The sequence below is a fragment of the Tamandua tetradactyla genome (assembly GCF_023851605.1).
Source record: "Tamandua tetradactyla isolate mTamTet1 chromosome 22 unlocalized genomic scaffold, mTamTet1.pri SUPER_22_unloc_2, whole genome shotgun sequence".
NCBI classification, from domain to species: Eukaryota; Metazoa; Chordata; class Mammalia; order Pilosa; family Myrmecophagidae; genus Tamandua; species Tamandua tetradactyla.
The window spans coordinates 2,667,163-2,689,528 of record NW_027518252.1 but is presented as its reverse complement, the minus strand read 5'-3'; the positions used below and the strand labels follow the sequence as shown (position 1 = coordinate 2,689,528).

At 38.7% G+C, this 22,366-nt stretch overlaps 1 long non-coding RNA gene across 1 annotated transcript in view; it reads left to right on the top strand.

Annotated features, from left to right (window-relative positions):
- The window catches only part of LOC143672944 (uncharacterized), a 124,927-nt gene extending 104,070 nt beyond the window's left edge, over positions 1–20,857 (top strand). The window contains exon 3 of the long non-coding RNA XR_013170109.1: positions 20,660–20,857. This is a non-coding gene — a long non-coding RNA (uncharacterized LOC143672944). The remainder of the gene's footprint in view (positions 1–20,659) is intronic.
- The last annotated feature ends 1,509 nt before the right edge of the window (positions 20,858–22,366 follow it).

The window sequence follows — 22,366 nt, the reverse complement described above, 5'->3', positions numbered from 1 at the left end:
AGGCGCGCGGGCCTTACCGGGCGGGGTGGCAAGCGGCCGGAGTTACTCCCTTCCCTCTTCCCGGGCCGGCTGGGAGAATTGGAGAGGTGGTCCCCTGAAACAAAGACGGCTGGCGCCCACACCACGCGCAGCCCCCGGACCAACTGAGAGAATTGGATCGGAAACCCCCAGGCCACGGAGAACGGTGACGGGTGGGGGAGGCCCCTTTCAAACCCGTGACTCCCGGGGAACGTGCACTCTCTCGGGCGGGCCGCTGCCACTGGCGCCCTCCCGCCACGCTTGTTGCCCAGGGCCGACTAGGAAATTCGGACGGGCTCTTTCCCTGGCTGCGGCGACCAGCAACCCTCCCTGCGTTCGGACCGTGGGCGGCTCAAGCCGCTTCGGCTAGCGAACCCCCAGGACGGCGAGAGTTTTCCAAAGTTTAAGGTCCCACAGCACCTTTTACTGGTGGGACCCGCAGACAAACGTGTGCCACGAGCGCCACCTACTGGGCAGGATAAGAAAAACAGAACCCAGAGATTTCACAGAAAAATATTACAACCTTGCTGGGTCCAACACCAAGAGAAATCTGAATAAATGCCCAGACGCCAGCAGCAGAAGATAACTGTCCACGCTCAAAAGATTGAGAATATGGCTCAGTCAAAGGAACAAACCAATAGCTCAAATGAGACACAAGAGCTGAGACAACTAATGCTGAATATACGAACAGAAATGGAAAACCTCTTCAAAAATGAAATCGATAAATTGAGGGAGGACATGAAGAGGACATGGGCTGAACATAAAGAAGAAATAGAAAAACTGAAAAAACAAATCGCAGAACTTATGGAAGTGAAGGATAAAGTAGCAAACATAGAAAAAATAATGGATAGCTACAATGATAGATTTAAAGAGACAGAAGATAGAATTAGTGATTTGGAGGATGGAACATCTGAATTCCAAAAAGAAACAGAAACTATAGGGAAAAGAATGGAAAAATTTGAACAGGGTATCAGGGAACTCAAGGACAATATGAACCGCACAAATATACGTGTTGTGGGTGTCCCAGAAGGAGAAGAGAAGGGAAAAGGAGGAGAAAAACTAATGGAAGAAATTATCACTGAAAATTTCCCAACTCTTATGAAAGACCTAAAATTACAGATCCAAGAAGTGCAGCGCACCCCAAAGAGATTAGACCCAAATAGGCGTTCTCCAAGACACTTACTAGTTAGAATGTCAGAGGTCAAAGAGAAAGAGAAGATCTTGAAAGCAGCAAGAGAAAAACAATCCATTACATACAAGGGAAACCCAATAAGATTTTGTGTAGATTTCTCAGCAGAAACCATGGAAGCTAGAAGACAGTGGGATGATATATTTAAAATACTAAAAGAGAAAAACTGCCAACCAAGACTCCTATATCCAGCAAAATTATCCTTCAAAAATGAGGGAGAAATTAAAACATTCTCAGACAAAAAGTCACTGAAAGAATTTGTGACCAAGAGACCAGCTCTGCAAGAAATACTAAAGGGAGCACTAGAGTCAGATACAAAAAGACAGAAGAGAGAGATATGGAAAAGAGTGTAGAAAGAAGGAAAATCAGATATGATATATATAATACAAAAGGCAAAATGTTGGAGGAAAATATTATCCAAACAGTAATAACACTAAATGTCAATGGACTGAATTCCCCAATCAAAAGACATAGATTGGCAGAATGGATTAAAAAACAGGATCCTTCGATATGCTGTCTACAGGAAACACATCTTAGACCCAAAGATAAACATAGGTTGAAAGTGAAAGGTTGGGAAAAGATATTTCATGCAAATAACAACCAGAAAAGAGCAGGAGTGGCTATACTAATATCCAACAAATTAGACTTCAAATGTAAAACAGTTAAAAGAGACAAAGAAGGACACTATATACTAATAAAAGGAACAATTAAACAAGAAGACATAACAATCATAAATATTTGCGCACCGAATCAGAATGCCCCAAAATACGTGAGGAATATACTGCAAACACTGAAAAGGGAAATAGACTCATATACCATAATAGTTGGAGACTTCAACTCACCACTCTCATCAAGGGACAGAACATCTAGACAGAGGATCAACAAAGAAATAGAGAATCTGAATATTACTATAAATGAACTAGACTTAATAGACATTTATAGGACATTACATCCCACAACAGCAGGATACACCTTTTTCTCAAGTGCTCATGGATCATTCTCAAAGATAGACCATATGCTGGGTCACAAAGCAAGTCTTAACAAATTTAAAAAGATTGAAATCTTACACAACACTTTCTCGGACCATAAAGGAATGATGTTGGAAATCAATAATAGGCAGAGTGCCAGAAAATTCACAAATACGTGGAGGCTCAACAACACACTCCTAAACAACGACTGGGTCAAAGAAGAAATTGCAAGAGAAATTAGCAAATACCTCGAGGCGAATGAAAATGAAAACACAACATATCAAAACTTATGGGACGCAGCAAAGGCAGTGCTAAGAGGGAAATTTATTGCTCTAAATGCCTATATCAGAAAAGAAGAAAAGGCAAAAATTCAGGAATTAACTATCCATTTGGAAGAACTGGAGAAAGAACAGCAAGCTAACCCCAAAGCAAGCAAAAGGAAAGAAATAACAAAGATTAGAGCACAAATAAATGAAATTGAAAACATGAAAACAATAGAGAAAATCAATAAGGCCAGAAGTTGGTTCTATGAGAAAATCAATAAGATTGATGGGCCCTTATCAAGATTGACAAAAAGAAGAAGAGAGAGGATGCAAATAAATAAGATCAGAAATGGAAGAGGAGACATAACTACTGATCTCACAGAAATAAAGGAGGTAATAACAGGATACTATGAACAACTTTACGCTAATAAATACAACAATTTAGAGGAAATGGACGGGTTCCTGGAAAGACATGAACAACCAACTTTGACTCAAGAAGACATAGATGACCTCAACAAACCAATCACAAGTAAAGAAATTGAATTAGTCATTCAAAAGCTTCCTAAAAAGAAAAGTCCAGGACCAGATGGCTTCACATGTGAATTCTACCAAACGTTCCAGAAAGAATTAGTACCAATTCTCTTCAAACTCTTCAAAAAAATCGAAGTGGAGGGAAAACTACCTAATTCATTCTATGAAGCCAACATCACCCTCATACCAAAACCAGGCAAAGATATTACAAAAAAAGAAAACTACAGACCAATCTCGCTAATGAATACAGATGCAAAAATCCTCAATAAAATTCTAGCAAATCGTATCCAACAACACATTAAAAGAATTATACACCATGACCAAGTAGGATTCATCCCAGGTATGCAAGGATGGTTCAACATAAGAAAATCAATTAATGTAATACACCATATCAACAAATCAAAGCAGAAAAATCACATGATCATCTCAATTGATGCAGAGAAGGCATTCGACAAGATTCAACATCCTTTCCTGTTGAAAACACTTCAAAAGATAGGAATACAAGGGAACTTCCTTAAAATGATAGAGGGAATATATGAAAAACCCACAGCTAATATCATCCTCAATGGGGAAAAATTGAAAACTTTCCCCCTAAGATCAGGAACAAGACAAGGATGTCCACTATCACCACTATTATTCAACATTGTGTTGGAGGTTCTAGCCAGAGCAATTAGACAAGAAAAAGAAATACAAGGCATCAAAATTGGAAAGGAAGAAGTAAAACTATCACTGTTTGCAGACGATATGATACTATACATCGAAAACCCGGAAAAATCCACAACAAAACTACTAGAGCTAATAAATGAGTACAGCAAAGTAGCAGGTTACAAGATCAACATTCAAAAATCTGTAGCATTTCTATACACTAGTAATGAACAAGCTGAGGGGGAAATCAAGAAACGAATCCCATTTACAATTGCAACTAAAAGAATAAAATACCTAGGAATAAATTTAACTAAAGAGACAAAAAACCTATATAAATAAAACTACAAAAAACTGCTAAAAGAAATCACAGAAGACCTAAATAGATGGAAGGGCATACCGTGTTCATGGATTGGAAGACTAAATATAGTTAAGATGTCAATCCTACCTAAATTGATTTACAGATTCAATGCAATACCAATCAAAATCCCAACAACTTATTTTTCAGAAATAGAAAAACCAATAAGCAAATTTATCTGGAAGGGCAGGGTGCCCCGAATTGCTAAAAACATCTTGAGGAAAAAAAACGAAGCTGGAGGTCTCGCGCTGCCTGACTTTAAGGCATATTATGAAGCCACAGTGGTCAAAACAGCATGGTATTGGCATAAAGATAGATATATCGACCAATGGAATCGAATAGAGTGCTCAGATATAGACCCTCTCATCTATGGACATTTGATCTTTGATAAGGCAGTCAAGCCAACTCACCTGGGACAGAGCAGTCTCTTCAATAAATGGTGCCTAGAGAACTGGATATCCATATGCAAAAGAATGAAAGAAGACCCATCTCTCACACCCTATACAAAAGTTAACTCAAAATGGATCAAAGATCTAAACATTAGGTCTAAGACCATAAAACAGTTAGAGGAAAATGTTGGGAGATATCTTATGGATCTTACAACTGGAGGCGGTTTTATGGACCTTAAACCTAAAGCAAGAGCACTGAAGAAGGAAATAAATAAATGGGAACTCCCCAAAATTAAACACTTTTGTGCATCAAAGAACTTCATCAAGAAAGTAGAAAGACAGCCTTCACAATGGGAGACAATATTTGGAAATGATATATCAGATAAAGGTCTAGTATCCAGAATTTATAAAGAGATTGTTCATCTCAACAACAAAAAGACAGCCAACCCAATTACAAAATGGGAAAAAGACTTGAACAGACACCTCTCAGAAGAGGAAATACGGATGGCCAAGAGGCACATGAAGAGATGCTCAATGTCCCTGGCCATTAGAGAAATGCAAATCAAAACCACAATGAGATATCATCTCACACCCACCAGAATGGCCATTATCAACAAAACAGGAAATGACAAGTGCTGGAGAGGATGCGGAGAAAGAGGCACACTTATCCACTGTTGGTGGGAATGTCAAAGGGTGCAACCACTGTGGAAGGCAGTTTGGCGGTTCCTCAAAAAGCTGAATATAGAATTGCCATACGACCCAGCAATACCATTGCTAGGTATCTACTCAAAGGACTTAAGGGCAAAGACACAAACGGACATTTGCACACCAATGTTTATAGCAGCATTATTTACAATTGCAAAGAGATGGAAACAGCCAAAATCTCCATCAACAGAAGAATGGCTAAACAAACTGTGGTATATACATACGATGGAATATTATGCAGCTTTAAGACAAGATAAACTTATGAACCATGTAATAACATGGATGGACCTAGAGAATATTATGCTGAGTGAATCCAGCCAAAAACTAAAGGACAAATACTGTATGGTCCCACTGATGTGAACGGACATTCGAGAATAAACTTGAAATATGTCATTGGTAACAGAGTTCAGCAGGAGTTAGAAACAGGGTAAGACAATGGGTAATTGAAGCTGAAGGGATACAGACTGTGCAACAGGACTAGATACAAAAACTCAAAAATGGACAGCACAATAATACCTAATTGTAAAGTAATCATGTTAAAACACTGAATGAAGCTGCATCTGAGCTATAGGTTTTTGTTTTGTGTTGTGTTGTTTTGTTTTGATTTTACTATTATTACTTTTATTTTTTCTCTGTATTAACATTCTATATCTTTTTCGGTTATGTTGCTAGTTCTTCTAAACCAATGCAAATGTACTAAGAAATGATGATCATGCATCTATGTGATGATGTTAAGAATTAATGATTGCATGTGTAGAATGGTATGATCTCTAAATGTTGGGTTAATTTCTTTTTTTCCGTTAATAAAAAAAAAAAAAAAGAGAGGGGATAATTGGAGATGAAGGGATACAGACTGTACAACGGGACTGGATATAAAAACTCAGAAATGGACAGCACAATACTACCCAATTGTAATGCAATTATGTTAAAACACTGAATGAAGCTGCATGTGAGGTATAGGTTTTTTGTTTTTGTTTTTTTTGTTTTTTTTCTTTCTATTATTGTTTTAATTCTTATTCTGTTGTCTTTTTATTTCTTTTTCTAAATCGATGCAAATGTACTAAGAAATGATGAATATGCAACTATGTGATGTTATTAAGAATTACTGATTGTGCATGTAGATTGGAATGATTTCTAATTGTTTTGTTAATTCTTTTTTTAATTAATAAAAAAAATACAAACAAAAAAAAAAAAAAGAGAAATTTGGCAAAGTGAAAAAAAAAAATAAGTTGTTGGGATTTTGATTGGTATTGCATTGAATCTATAAATCAATTTAGGTAGGATTGACATCTTAACTATATTTAGTCTTCCAATCCATGAACATGGTATGCCCTTCCATCTATTTACGTCTTCTGTGATTTCTTTTAGCAGTTTTTTGTAGTTTTCTTTATATAGGTTTTTTGTCTCTTTAGTTAAATTTATTCCTAGGTATTTTATTCTTTTAGTTGCAATTGTAAATGGGATTCGTTTCTTGATTTCCCCCTCAGCTTGCTCATTACTAGTGTATAGAAATACTACAGATTTTTGAATGTTGATCTTGTAACCTGCTACTTTGCTGTACTCATTTATTAGCTCTAGTAGTTTTGTTGTGGATTTTTCCGGGTTTTCGACGTATAGTATCATATCGTCTGCAAACAGTGATAGTTTTACTTCTTCCTTTCCAATTTTGATGCCTTGTATTTCTTTTTCTTGTCTAATTGCTCTGGCTAGAACCTCCAACACAATGTTGAATAATAGTGGTGATAGTGGACATCCTTGTCTTGTTCCTGATCTTAGGGGGAAAGTTTTCAATTTTTCCCCATTGAGGATGATATTAGCTGTGGGTTTTTCATATATTCCCTCTATCATTTTAAGGAAGTTCCCTTGTATTCCTATCTTTTGAAGTATTTTCAACAGGAAAGGATGTTGAATCTTGTCAAATGCCTTCTCTGCATCAATTGAGATGATCATGTGATTTTTATGCTTTGATTTGTTGATATGGGGTATTATATTAATTGATTTTCTTATGTTGAAACATCCTTGCATACCTGGGATGAATCCTACTTGGTCATGATGTATAATTCTTTTAATGTGTTGTTGGATATGATTTGCTAGAATTTTATTGAGGATTTTTACATCTATATTCATTAGCGAGATTGGTCTGTAGTTTTCTTTTTTTGTAATATCTTTGCTGGTTTTGGTATGAGGGTGATGTTGGCTTCATAGAATGAATTAGGTAGTTTCCCCTCCACTTCGATTTTTTTGAAGAGTTTGAGGAGACTTGGTACTAATTCTTTCTGGAATGTTTGGTAGAATTCACATGTGAAGCCATCTGGTCCTGGACTTTTCTCCTTAGGAAGCTTTTGAATGACTAATTCAATTTCTTTTCTTGTGATTGGTTTGTTGAGGTCATCTATTTCTTCTTGAGTCAAAGTTTGTTGTTCATGTCTTTCCAGGAACCCATCCATTTCATCTAAATTGTTGTATTTATTAGTGTAAAGTTGTTCATAGTATCCTGTTATTACCTCCTTTATTTCTGTGAGGTCAGTAGTTATGTCTCCTCTTCCATTTATGATCTTATTTATTTGCATCCTCTGTCTTCTTCTTTTTGTCAATCTTGATAAGGGCCCATCAATCTTACTGATTTTCTCATAGAACTAACTTCTGGTCTTATTGATTTTATCTATTGTTTTCATGTTTTCAATTTCATTTATTTCTGCTCTGACATCACAATTTCTTAATGTCATACCACTTATTCCACCTGTTAGTTTCTAACAGCATGATAAAATTTCCACATACCAAATAATATACACTTTGTAAACTCCATTTACACAAATGCATGCATAACTACAGATACCATGTAGACATCAATTACATACAAAACCACCAAACTGACACTGAAAATATATACTAGCAACTGTATCAAATCAAAACACTACATTCCAGTAAAAAGCACAAAGAAATTCAGTGAATACTTTATTACCCAGTAAAAACATTTATACACTACCCATGAATTTACAGCTTACACTCAGACAAATACACACAAACACCAACAATCTTGTACTTTTGCTAATATAAAACTATGACTTCCCCACATTCATTGAAATTGACATACATTTACTCAAATATTTCTAATCACTGAATATATACACCCCTCAACTTTACACACCATCCCCATCTATGCAGAGAATAATTATTACCCCTCTCCAGTACTCAAACATTCCCCAAAAGACATATGAAAATCCTAGTATTTTTCAAAGAACACTGTTAAAAATCCTTACATCACAGATCCTATGAATAAATGTATATAAATTATATAAATTTATATAAATCACCCACCCAATTCTAGATATACACACAAACAACTACACACTCTGAAGAAACAAATCAATTTCCCATTGCCCAAATATGAGTACATGTGAAACCACTTCCATGTCTCTAATTACACACCCCTACTCCCACATCCAGAATTCTTAGATGTAACCATATCACATATGCCCAATATGCAGATATAGAATTACTCCAGTGTGATATATTGTTATATACCTCAATTTGGACATGTTCTTAATCTCAATCCATTTTTCTGTGGATGTGAACCCATTGTAATTAGACTCTTCTGAAGATGTTATTTTTATTTAACATGTGACCCAAGTGAATGAGGGTGGGCCTTATTCCAAATTCTTGGAGGCCATATAAAGGAACCAGGAAGTCAGATAAACTATAAAGGAAAGGACATTGACAGGTGATAGGAGGTAGACAAATATTACATAAATGCTGGCAGTCAGCACCACAACACTATAGACATTCAGGAGAAAGTATGACTTGTCCAAACCTTTATTTGGAATTCTAGTCTCAAACCCATGACCAATGAATGTTTAAGGTAACACATTTTGTGGTATTTATGATAACAACTTAGGCAAAATAAGATATTTACTTCCATGTATAAATACACATCCCCATCACTACATCAGGTATATACATACTAACTTCCCAGAATGCATACTAATAATGCCATAGGGATAAATTCAAATTCACAGCCTTTGAAGATTTACATCCAAGCTGCTGTGATCCTTGAATACACAATACACTTAATATACACAGATCTCAATTATAATCTAAATTCTCCAGCACACTGCAAATATGCAAAAGTACCATTCTATTCCACTCAATACGCATATATCCCCAAACTACCTACATATACATAATCCTCACCATCAAAAATTCTCATAGATATGAGTCCAGCATCTTCTAGAATACAGACTCATGACACTCCACAGTCCTTCCATCTAACCTTTACAGCATCCACTTGCTACACAAAACAGTGTAAAATCACATAAACATTTTCAATATCCAACATGTACTAAATACACGAAATGCTCTCCCCATCCCCACAAATATACAAAACACACAGGCCCTATAAACTATTATACACAGACACATTTCCTGACACTGCCTATATGCATAGGTAGAAAACTTTGACAAACCTACAATTAAACACATAAAAATCTCCAAAATTAATGGGTAAAACACACATGTAAAAAAATTCCCAAAGCCTCAAATTACAAATAAATAATTCCAAATCCTGCTATACATTCACTAACTCTCACACTTTGCAAAACTACTGAGCCCTAGTCACACTTAAACAACGCTCATGAATTCTTATTCCAAAATATTTGCACCCACACCACCAATCAACACATTTGAATACATACATTTCATTCCCACCAACCCATTAAATAAATACACATACCAAAACTGAATTCATTGGGCCACAATCCCAAAATCATCCACAAGACAGCTCATAAACTGAATTTTTACATACCCAAGAGGCCCACAGATAGTACATAGAGAATATTCTATTTCCAGGAGTACAGTCATTTCTTTCCCACTGAAGCAGAAATTCCAAATACATGTTTTGACCACTAAGGACCCAAGGATGAACTCGTGAACCTCACACAGCAGACACATTCCTTCCCATGGAATCTCCACTCCTCAAGACAAAACCATATTAGAGTCCAATTACACATAGAGCTGTGTGTAGCAAAGTTTAACAATTTGAACATCTCTAGGTGAATGTGGTGATGATATATACACACATATAATACATTTTAATAGGTGTGTAGCACACAATCTACAAATAATTTAGATACACAACACCATTTACGGTAATTCCATACAGCCAACTGATTCTCCTATAAGACTTCTGATTTTTATACCTTAGAATTTCACTTAAGTTTTAATGTTCACTACCCCTTTTATCAACAGAATAATGGTTTTTAAACATTGAAGAATTTAACAAATTGTTATTAGAAGGCAACAAATTGAGCCTTGACACACTGTTAAGTTTATTTTATATTATTAAGTTTCCTAACGCACTTTAATTCTATACAATAAAAAAAATCAATAAATGCAGCCAGGTCTGGATGTGCACATTCCTAATCTCCATGGTATAAATGCTTCTCCCACTGTGCAGGGCAGGAACCAGCGGGCAAGACCGCCCCCTAGGGAACAGCTGATAGACACAGCAGATGCAAATAACCCGAGTACATGCACTAGTTAGCTCAGTGACATCTTTAGAAAACCATGAGGCTGAGTAGCAATTACTTTTAATTTTATATAACTGACATATAAAAGCGGGATGAGTGACAGGATTGCAGCAGGAGTACATACCTTTCCTCCCCAAACAGTTGAAATCCTCCATTGAGAGTCCACCCTCGGTGCTGCGCATGTGCTTTCCCTCAGGAAACGGTTCCTAAGGAACCCCTGAGGCGGTTGGAAGGCAGGAGGCCGCGTGTCCAAGTGCCCTGTCTCCCCCTCCCCCTCCAGGAGGGTGTGCGCATGCATGCTATGTCAAGCCCTGCTGGAACTGGGTCCTGGGGAGGGGCGTCTGGGTTAGGCAGGAAATGGACCTGTGGGAAGGAGCTAGGAAGCTTCTGTAGGAGCAGGAGGTGCCTACATACCTGGAGCCTTCAGAGCCATCCCTCCCTCTGTGATAGTGCACAGGAAAAGACCACTTGTGATTTTTATAATTATAAACCTCCTTGGCAGTTCCATGCACTTAGCCACGCTCATTGGGGAAATATTTTTAGAAGAGGTCTAGCCCAAGGCTGTGTCCTCAGATCAGAATGGTTGCATATGCTCTCCTTGGACTGCATTTCTTGTTCTTATTCAGGCCTTTCAAAACCACAAGTATTTTCTTAGCATACATGTATCTCATGCAATATTTGGGACATACTTAGGCTGAAATATTACATATCCAAGAGGCCCACAAATAACATATACAGAATACCCCGTTTCCAGGAACACAGACAACCACTTCTTCCTCATCTACATACTTATGCTAAAATATTATTTATTGTTTATAATGTTTCAAATTTAGGAATAATGTATTTGTATTTGTTAATTCTGCCAACTTTATGCTTAGGTATACTTTGAAATTTAAAGGAATTGTGGACCAGTGCCTTTTACTAATCTATCCTAACACTATAATTAGTCTTATTCTACCAGTACAAAGGCAGTAACCAGAGCAGAATTGATAATGAAAAATGTAGAGACACACTACTTTCAAAATAAGACATAAAAGTCAAAAAGTTAATTTAAAAGATCTTCAATTATATTTGTTTCACTTGTGGAAAATAAGACTGATGCACATAACAATAGTGTAACACCCTGGATATGCTGAGATAATCCTGATTCCCACCATTGTGTTACATTATCTTCATAAGGACACACACCTTTATCAAATTATGTGTTCTAATTTGTATTCAGAAAATGATACTTTTTTTTTGAAACTAGTGGAAAAACCTACCACTACAGTTGTTGAATCAGTTGACAGGCACAAAAATAGGTTTATGTAAATTATTAGGGATTAATACTTTGCTGTGTGCCTGAGAAAGAATCCATAAAATGCCCTAAAGAGTCACATACCAATTTGTTGCCAAATTATACTTTGAAGAAAACACCTACATTTTGTTCATCTGCCAGAGGCCTTCCAAAACTGTCTCCCACCCCTCAGGCCCACTTGCCCCTCCCCCATTATAGAATGTCTTGAATCCTACATTCTAGGCCAGTTTAAATTCAAACTTCTTCATTCTTTATTTGCATTCCTGAGAATCTGCTAGAAACAGTTCACTCTCTGAATCCTGGAATTTAATCTTTGTCAATCTGGAGGCTACCAGACAGCAGTTGTCCATGTTCAAGTATGCATGAATGATTTCAGAAAGAAGCAAGAAGGTAGGATGAGAGTAATTCTTCAATTATCTCAAGAGCCATCCTTCAACTTTAAGAAAAGTCAAAATTGGTCCGTCTTCATAGGACAAGACTTTTACCAAGGTAGAGGAAGGAGAGAACTCTGGATTACACCAAGTAACTCTCACCTGGAGGGTGGGTAGCAGTTTCAAAGCCTGAGAGCTGCTGTTGGAGTAGGTCTCCTTGGAGGTAAATCTGGATCTGGAAAGAACCACACTGGCTATATAGAAAGGATAGGAGCAGGCATATTGAACTCTGTAGAAGAGAAAATCCACATGAAATGTGTGTTAAAGAGTAGTGGAATTATGTTGTGTGGTGGCACAAAGAAGTTTACCTAGAACCTGTGTTATTTTGGGGGTACCTGGAAATTCCTGTATGCTTTCATTTGAAGAATAATAAATGGTGTAAATAAGATCTTGTGGGGTAGTAAGAAGCAATGGTCTAAGCTAGAAAACTGTTTAGAGTGTTATCTGTGTCTACATCTGTAATAGAGGATGCTCTCAGTAAACTAACCTGAAAGTTACTCTGACTGCCCCTCCCCAGAGTCCCTAAGCTCTTGCCAGACCAGAGACATCTTTTCTTTCACTCCAGATACATGTTTTATTTTCTTTTATTGAAAAAGGCCAGGGCCATTGGATACATTCAACTTATATTAGAAGAGATCAGTGATCACTGAAGTGTTCTGAATTTTTGTAATTGTGAAATCTTAGATCTTCAAATCCACATAAACTTGTTCATAACTTCATGCTGAACACTTGGTCCTTCATTTTCAATGGAGATGAAGATGTTGGCTAGATTCCATGAATACTTTATGGTCACAGAATGGAAACTAAGTGTTTTTTTGCTTTCAGATCAAACATTTGATGAAGGATCATTTCTTTTTAACAAGGGAAAGGGGAGTAGCAAGCAATTAAGTATACTTTTATCTACTACTATTATTATCAATGGCCCTGTTTGTGATTTATTGTGCTAATGTTTTGGGTTCCTGCTCTTCTTGAGTACAGTATGAGTGAAGATCCTTGAATGGGAATATTTTCCAGATTTTGTAATCTCAAATGGCACCTGACTCATGCCTGATGATCAGAGTCTTGACCTTTGTTGTTAGGAGGTTAAAGTAGAAGGACCAGTCAGTTTTCATCTCTTGCTGTCAATTTTAAACAAGGGTGATTCTCTACTTATATCCCCACTCGTTACCTTTTATGGGTCCTTACTAACCCTCTCCAGACATTGCTGGTTGTTATATGACAGAATCGTTAGGACCTCAACATCTCATATCCTAATGAAAGTGTTTTCTGAGTGACTGATGTCAGATAATCTGTAACCAGCTCTGTGTAACCTGGAATTGGTGTGAGCCATGGAGCAAAAACCATATGACTTGTAAAGGGCATTCTGCCCAGTTGAATTTGTTGTATACCCCAGAAAAGCCAAGATTTTAAATCCTTATTCAATAGTTTTTATATTATTTCCATGGAGATAGGACCCAACCAATTGTGGGTGGTAATTTTTGATTAGATGATTTCCATGGAGAAATGTCTCCATCCATTCAAGATGGGTTGCTTACTGGAGTGCTTTAAGAGGGAACCATTTTGGAAAAAAAAACAGAGTCCATGCAGCCAGAAACATTTGGAGATGAAAAAGGAAAATGCTCCCAGGAAAGCTTCATGAAAAAAGAACCTGGGAGAGACAGCTGCAGACCTTTCCATATGGCCCTTCCAGCTGAGAGAGGAGCCCTGAAATCCATTGGCTTTTATTGAATGAATGTAACCTCTTCTTTGTGCTTTAATTTGGATATATTCATAGCCTTACCTTAATTTGGACATTTTCATGGCACTGGAACTGAAAATTTGCAACTTAATAAATTTTCCTTTTTAAAAGCCTTTCCATTTATGTTATATTGCATTCTGGCAGCTTACAAGCTAGAACAGACATGCACTTCTGAAATCTTTCTCCAATCATTCTTGTTCTGTCATTGTGAGAAAGGAAAGTACAAAAAGTGATTTATAGTGAACATCAGGCAAAGGAAAATTGAGGAGAATATGGGAAATGCATTTTGGAAATCTACTTCATTCAAAACCTCCCTAAGACTCCCTATAATTTATCTCACAGAACCTCCCTTATCTGCTTCTGAGTTGTAAGGGGCATTTTTCCAAAGATCACATGTCAAAACTGGCCCTTGTATTGCATCAGCCCTTGAAGCTGCTTGGGTATCTCATGGGGGTTTCCTCAGAGAGGTGCTGTGATTTGGTTGATAGCACAGGCTCTGTTCTTCTTGGCAGTAAGAGTTTGGGATTCTTGAACTAGGAGCAAGTTCTCCAATGGAAAAACTGCTATACGGATTTTTGTAACCTAAAATCACTAAGGAGACATTTGCTGGTACTGAAGTTTTCCTGTCCATGTGTCTGTTCACCTAATGAAATTCATGGCTCAGATTCAACTATTCACAAATTTCCTTTTCTCTACAGCATCTTCAGTGCTCAGGCCAGACATCACCATGAATCCTGGAGTCTCCCTGTATCCTTTCACTCTGCAGTAAATCCCCCTGCCCTCTCCTAGCCCACTACACCTACCTGCCTGGGGACAGCACCCAGACCCTAACTTGAGTCCCTCTTTCCCTCCTGGAACCCCTCTGTCTCCTTCTGCTTTGGCCAGGACACTATTGGTGATAGTAAATGGAGGCCTTGTCATCACCAGTGTACTTGTTCTGACAATATCATTGTCTAAGTCAGGAAGTGAAGGGAATCAGTTCAATCTCCTTCCTCAGACTTTTCTCCTTCCTCAGTCCCCTCACATTTTGAGATCCCCAGGTATGCTCTGTGGGGGTGTTCAGCATCCCCCTCCTGGATCTTGAGAGCCTCTACTGTGGTGCCCTATAAACCAGCCATATCTGTAGGTGTGGGGGATAACCAGGCTGCTGTTTGTTCCCAGGCCTTCCTCCTCAAGATCAACCACCAGCTTCCCAGTTGACCTCCATTGTTCCTCCAGGGAACACTGTCTTCATGCAACAGGGAACCTCCAGTGAGGGAGGCCCTGTGTTCATGCACACAAAGCCCTCATGACATGACCCTTGCAACCCCAATAGTGTTTACCAGAACAACACTGGTAAACAGCACATCAAGTCCCTGGCCAGGATGTACTTCCACTTAAATCCTGATGAAAATGTTATTTCCTGCTTTTTCATGTGAATATCTTCCTCTTAGGGACATATTGATTGACCTGGAGTATTCTGATAAATATAGCTTAGGAATAGACAATCAAGGTTAGGGTATTAGGGAACATTGAAGGAAGGTCATGATGACAAAGTGACATGTTGAGAGAAGACACATCTGTAATACCTTTTCACAGGGGTTCAAGTTTATAATGTACTTTCAGGTACCACATCTGAATTGATCCTTACCACCTTACTTAAAGTGTACAGTCAATCTCTAGTTTTGAATCATAATCCTAATAATAATTTACATGAGACAAAAATAAGAATGGTTTCCTTTGATAAAGTGAGGAGCCATGACTGGAATTGAAATTTCTGAATGCAAACATTATATGCTTCCAATTTTAATTCAACTTCTAGCACAGGATTGAGCATGTGTTGTCTGTGTCAGGTCAAACATACTGGAGTAAGGAAGGGTGCAAGGACTAGGCAGGGAACTTTACATTTTCTCCTGCCCACACTTTTCTGGAGTCCTGCATTCAGATCAAGGAAGTGGTAGAATATGTGCAGTTATTAAGCGCTTGGGATCCTCCTCATGCAGTTTGTAATCTTGGAGAGGTTATCTCATTCAGTAACCTCATCTGTCAGGGTACTATTATATTTAATTCAAAGAGTAGCTGAGAAAATTCCATCAGCTAAAATGTGAACTACTTGGTTGACTGAACTATGCATACTATAGTTCATTATAGGACATCTACTAGCTTTGGTATTATTGTTCTTGTAATTATGTTTACAATTGTTATCGTAATTATCATTTTGAATATTTGCAAGGGCAAAGAAGAAGGGCAAAAGAGCTCACAAAAGGCAGATGGGAGCCCAGGTTTATGGGTTAATTTGAATGTGAGGCAGAGATACTAGTGGTTATGGAATTTTCTCTTTTTCCACCTAGATTGTGAAAATCCCTCTATTCAGCACTGCCCCCTAGTACCATGTGTCAATCACATATCTCATCATCTTTGGTTCTGGATGTGTAATCTGGCTCCTCACACTGAAGGCTCTGGGTCTGTTTCCCAAAGTACAATAACCTCCCCCTCAGAATCATCCAGGAGATTCCTTAAATTGCTCACCCTTGGGAACTCTGTGAATGTGACCCCAGGAATCTGCTTTTAATGCACCCTCTGGGTCATTCCATACACAAAGTTAGTGAAGGCTCAAAGGCAAATCAGAGTTTAAAATAAATCTTTCTTTTGAGCTAGGGTTCCCAAAATGAATCCTGATATTGATATTTGATCTCATACAGAAGTAATGTGAGGGTGGGAGTACTGAAAATCTTACAATAAACCTTAGAAGGAGAACATGAAGAGAAAGATAGCAGTTATGTATGATGAGGGCATGTGATGTGTGTAGGGTCTGGGCACAGGGAGAATGAGGTATATGTAGAATGTTACTGACATGGAGGATTTTAGCTCAGTGCTTCAACCCCTGGCCCATTAGAAGCCCAACATAACCCTGGTGGAGGAACTGCATAAGGCTGTGCAGGAATGGTGAAACACAAGCAATGTTGACAAGATGATCTACTATGAGATGACAGGAAAATGAGTCCAAAGATTCACTATTTTGCAAGGGCTGGGTGGTGGGTGTGATGGAGGGTGATAAGAGAGGCTGTTGTCAGACAGTGTTGGTGATCATTAGAGGGGATGTTTAAAGGAGGGATACATTTAATTCAGGGTGCAACTCTCCCCTACTGTAGGTTCCACATTCACCTTGAGTATTGGAACTTTTCTCACCTCTCTTTTCTAGGATGCTCAGCCTTTCTCTGATAGTGGATCTGCAGATGCCATGATGCTGAAAGTCATAGGACGGGGTTGGGGGTAATTCCTGCAGGCTGCAGTTGAATTAAACTCCAAGTTGCAGGTATTTTTTAGTGGGTGGCATGCTCTACCAGCCAGATCCCTACCAGCTTTAGTGTATAGGTACACAGAAGTTATGGACATAGAATTTAGAGGTCACTTTCCTTAAGGAATAGTGAGCAGAAATTATTTTCCATCATCCCAGAGGCAGTAGATTTTGTAGAAGTCAGTTAAAGGAAGCCACAGGCTCACACATTCAATGGATGGGTCCTCCATTCCTTACAGTACAAGCCGTCAAAACTTACAATGACTCATGCTGCATGTCAAACTCTGGCTAAAACACAAAGCCATGGCAAACAGAAAAAAACCACATCTCATTGTCACTAACCATTCCCCCAAATTTCCACCATTCCAAATAGGAAACATGTATATTTTAAGTGGAAATCATACCCTTTCTTCAATTTTTGCACCCACTTTCTTCCCAAATCTTTACCTTATCATTGCTAGGTTTAATGCTCCAAAGTGTTAAGTCCCAGGCTAAGATTCCTAAATCCAGGCATTGGTCCCTGCTTTATTTACAATAATTATACCCCAGAACCAGCTTTTGACTTTCAACTCTTCTGTATATGTCTGGGCCATGACAGCAGTGTCTTGGAGGTGGAGTCCACCTGTATGGCCCTGCCATATGTTACACTGGCCTGATTAATTCAACAACTTTTCAAACAAAGTATTTTGGACCACTGAGTTCTAAGTTAGAAAGTTGAAGTGAAAATATTTGAAGCTATTGATCCATCCTTGAGGATCTGCAATACACTGGGTGGTACATTTTCTTCACATTCTTTTTAAGTTTGATGGTATATGCTGAGGGTGAAAGGATGATGTAGTAACTTCACAATGTTCTCCAGGACTGTTGTTGTTCCCCTGACAGAATAGCCCTTATTAGGAAATGATTTATCCAGAACTTTGATCATCCACAAAATAAACTTTGTTATTTGTGTTGATCTTTGATGCTTGGCTTCCAGTGAACCTAGCTACTTCTTAGCACTTCTTTGTGCCTTCTTCCTTTGCTAGGTTAATGGAGTATGAGATCAAGGAAGAGATGCAGATTGAGGTGCTGGCAGAGAGAAATGGTCCCCAGTTGCTTTCTCATCAGCTCCCCTTAAGCTTGATCCTCTAGTGCCCTGAGGCATGGTGGAAGGCCAACAGCCATGTACAGTTCATCACATTCCTAAAGAAGACCACATTTACATAAGGGAGGTCATAGGTCTGACATGTGACACATTCCATTCAAGATGTGGCCCTTGGTATTTCAAGTAGGAAAAAAACACAAAAGTCTTGGTTCTCAGCAACACTTTGTCATGATATTTGTCTGGTTTTGTGTTATCATAACTACTCTCTCAACTCAACTGTCAACATTTTTACAATATGCTTATGAATTATGAAATTGATGAGGAGATATTTTAGAATATTGGAGGTTCCAGCTTTCATTCCACAATGACTCTTTCTAAGATCCTTCATTGCTGAAATCTTCTCTCATATTTCATGAAACTTTAGGTAAACTGATCCATGCAGAACCTTTTATGTCCATAAAATATTGCTATTATCGACATGTGGTCGGAAGGTGTTCTAATTTGCTAACTACCAGGTGATATGCCAGAAACAGAATGGCTTATAAAAAGGAGACTTTATTAACTGCAAATTTACAATTCTAGGGTTATGAAAATGTCCAAATTAAAGCAAAGCCATGAAAATGTCCAATCCAAGACATCCAGGGAAGGATACCTTGGTTCAAGAAGGCCACTGATGTTCAAGGTTTGTCTCTCAACAGGAAAGGCACATGGAAAACATGGTGACATCTGCTAGATTTCTCTCCAGTCTTCTTGCTTCATGAAGATCCTCCAGGGGTATTTTCCTTCTTCGTCTCCAAATGTCTCTGGCTGCTTAAGCTTTTGTGGTTCTCATAGCTCTGAAGATACTTCCAAAATGTTTCCACTTGTAAAGCATTTCAGCTAACTAACCAAGACCCACCTGGGATGAGTGGAGTCACAACTTCTTCTAATCAAAGGTTAATACCCACAATTTGGTGTATTACAACTCTGTGGGGATAATCTAATCAACCCTCAAACCTACAGTACTAAATAGGGATTAAAAGAAAGGGCTGCCTCCACAAGAGGAGCTAGGATTAAAACATGACATTTCTAGGGTGCATAATCCTTTCAAACCAGCAAACCAGCACAGAAGGTAAAATCTGGAGACTCATGTAACTTTTTCTTCCTTATTTTCCTCCCTAACTTTAGAGTCTATTTCTAGGAAGGCAGGCCCCCAGGTTCAGTGTCCCAGACAGTAGCAATGGAGATACCAGCAGACTCTGAGGATGACAGTCCCCAGGAAGATACACTGAAGCTGTGAAAGAGTGCATTGACATCATGGATGGGGTGGTGGGGCATTTGTATTCACCCTCTGAGGAGGCAGATGTAGAGAGGGAAGAGGGAGTCCATGAGAAGTAGTAGAAGGAAGAGGATGAAATCTATGCAGACCCAAATTTCCTGAGTTACACTGACAAACTTTGCATAGAGGAAGACTTTATTACCAAAGTAGTCTGGGTCTGTAAGTGTGGGCTCTAGCAGATTATCAAAGCTTGGCACTGTTAGCAAGTTAAGATATGTGCTATGTCACAGGCTATTGTAATTTAGGTCTAGTTCTTAACTCCTGAGCAATGGATGTATTTACATATATGCAGTTTTTAAATGTGTATTTATGCATGTGTCTGTGGGGGGGATTTGTAGCTAGTGGTGCTGATGGTCCAAAACAACCACATATTGCAGGTTGTGTTGTAATATCAAGGCTTGTCCTCTTGGCCTCAGATTGACAGGTTACACTTATCAAGTATGCTCACTCCCCTCTTTATCCATTTACAAAGTGGAGGCTATAATTCACCCTCAATTCCTAGCAGAAGTGCTTTGCACAGGACCACATACATGTTTATTGGTGCTAATAGAGGAGCTGCAGCAAGAGGAAGGACTAACTGCCACACAGGTAAACTCAGAGTTGGAGGGAACATCACAACATAAAATCCAAATATTTTCTATCACTACATTACCTTGGATGGCCTAGCTTCATTTCAAAAAAAAAACAGGAAAGTGGTGGGTCAGGTGGAAAAACAGTATGTAGGAGTCTATGGAGATATGTGAGGAAGGAGTTACAATGGTTGAAAGTTTGGGAAAATGCACAGGAATATGGGTAGAATGAGCTATTATATATGCACTTGAAACATAGCTGCCGACTACTGAATGCAATCATCACCACCACCTTTTGACCTCCTTATATTATAAATTTGTGAAGAGCCATTTATTGTCTATTTTGCTTCTTCACAGCTAGTTGAGAAACATCTCCTGGCCTTGAAAGATAGAGATGGTGTGGAAACTCCCCCAAGTTATGATGTACACAAATTGGACTCAGTGACTTCTGTGAGTGAAGAGCCATGGGAGCAAAGAGCAGAGATGACCATGGCTTCCATCTAGGGGATAAAATTCAAAGAAATGTTCCATACTAGGATGGCAGAAAAATAAACAGCCTGGATATCCTGAAAGAGCTTTCTTTCTTTCCACAGAGCCGCGAGTATCCTTATATCATCACTGCACAACACATCTTTCCTACCAGTTCCCCCTGATTGAGGGGCAGTGATGAGGAATTTCCCCAAGAAAAGTTGAATGCAATAACAACATACAGGCCAGTAGATGGGTTCAGTGGGGAGGAGGATGAGGAGCTTCCAAGCCTTGCCTTCCTCTTGGCACCTCAACATTGCTTTCTGCCATGGGGCATTATCAAGCATCCTCTCACTGCCTCAAGCCTTCTCACCACTAGAGTTGAAGGACCTGGGGAGCACCCCAGCCTCTATCTTCAGGGAAAAAAATGACAGTTATACTCTATATCCTGCTGCCACTTCTCCAAAGAGAGCTGTTTTTCAAGGCCCATCTTCTGCTAAAAGCATGGTCCATCTAAGGGCTGGATTTGGGATCTCTTGGAGGCTACCTTCAGTACTGGGCTTGGTTTGAACCAGTCAACTGTGAAAAAGAAGGTGTTACATTATTGTACATCATAGAAGAAGCACAATTGTAGAGATTATGGTGTAATGGACCAAATTCTTCATATACCAGCCCTTCCATGTTGAAGTCCCAGAGGAGATTTTCTCCTTGATGCATGAAAATGATCCTCAGTACTGCTTTCTGATGCCAGTGATCTTCCTTGGAAGTTCAGAGTCTGTGGGGAGGGCAAAAGGGTATTCAAAGATTTCTATGGTGGAAATCATCTTCTCAGTGAGGAATGAGGTTGGATTCCTTTAGACGACATGTATATAAAATGCTACAAAGGAAGTGTTAGGCACCGAGTCAGTAAGGATTCTGCAAGAGACAGTCAGTCAAAGATTAATAGATTTATTAAAGGAATAAAGCAGGGAGGAAGTAGGTGGGATATTGAAAAGGAGAAAATAGGTAGAAGCCTAAAATTGGCTTCCAACGGGGGAGCCAGCAAGAAGAAAAAGAAAGTGGCTCCAGTTCTTTTGTCTGGGAGCTGTGTCTTAAAGGAAAAGTGTTGCCAGGAGAGGAGGGTGTTCACTAGGTGGTGTGTTGTTCCTTGATTTATTGGGGACTTGTTGATTTAGGGTATAATAGATTGCTGAGGTATTCTCCTTTGACACGCAGGTGCATGTATCAGGCAGGGAGAGATCCTGGCATGGGAGGATGTATTAGCAGCTGTCTGGAGGATACAATAGTAGCTAGTATGGCAATTGGTTCATATCTAGGTCCTTGGACATGCCAAGGATGCTGAGAAGAGGGGCTGAGGGAGCTCTGCATCAAGAGCTCCTTTTGCTCTTAGAATTATTTTTCTGAAATCCAACATTCCTGCCTTTTTATTTTAATAAAATTGAATAAGATTTGTATTGGATTTAAGTTAGCATTTTAGCTTAGCTCAAAGCAATTTTGAAAGGGTAGAGGTGTTGTGTTCATTTGTTGACTACTTTCTGTGGACAAAAGGACTTAATTGGGTAGAAAAATTGTTTTGAACCAAGCAGGGCATAGTTG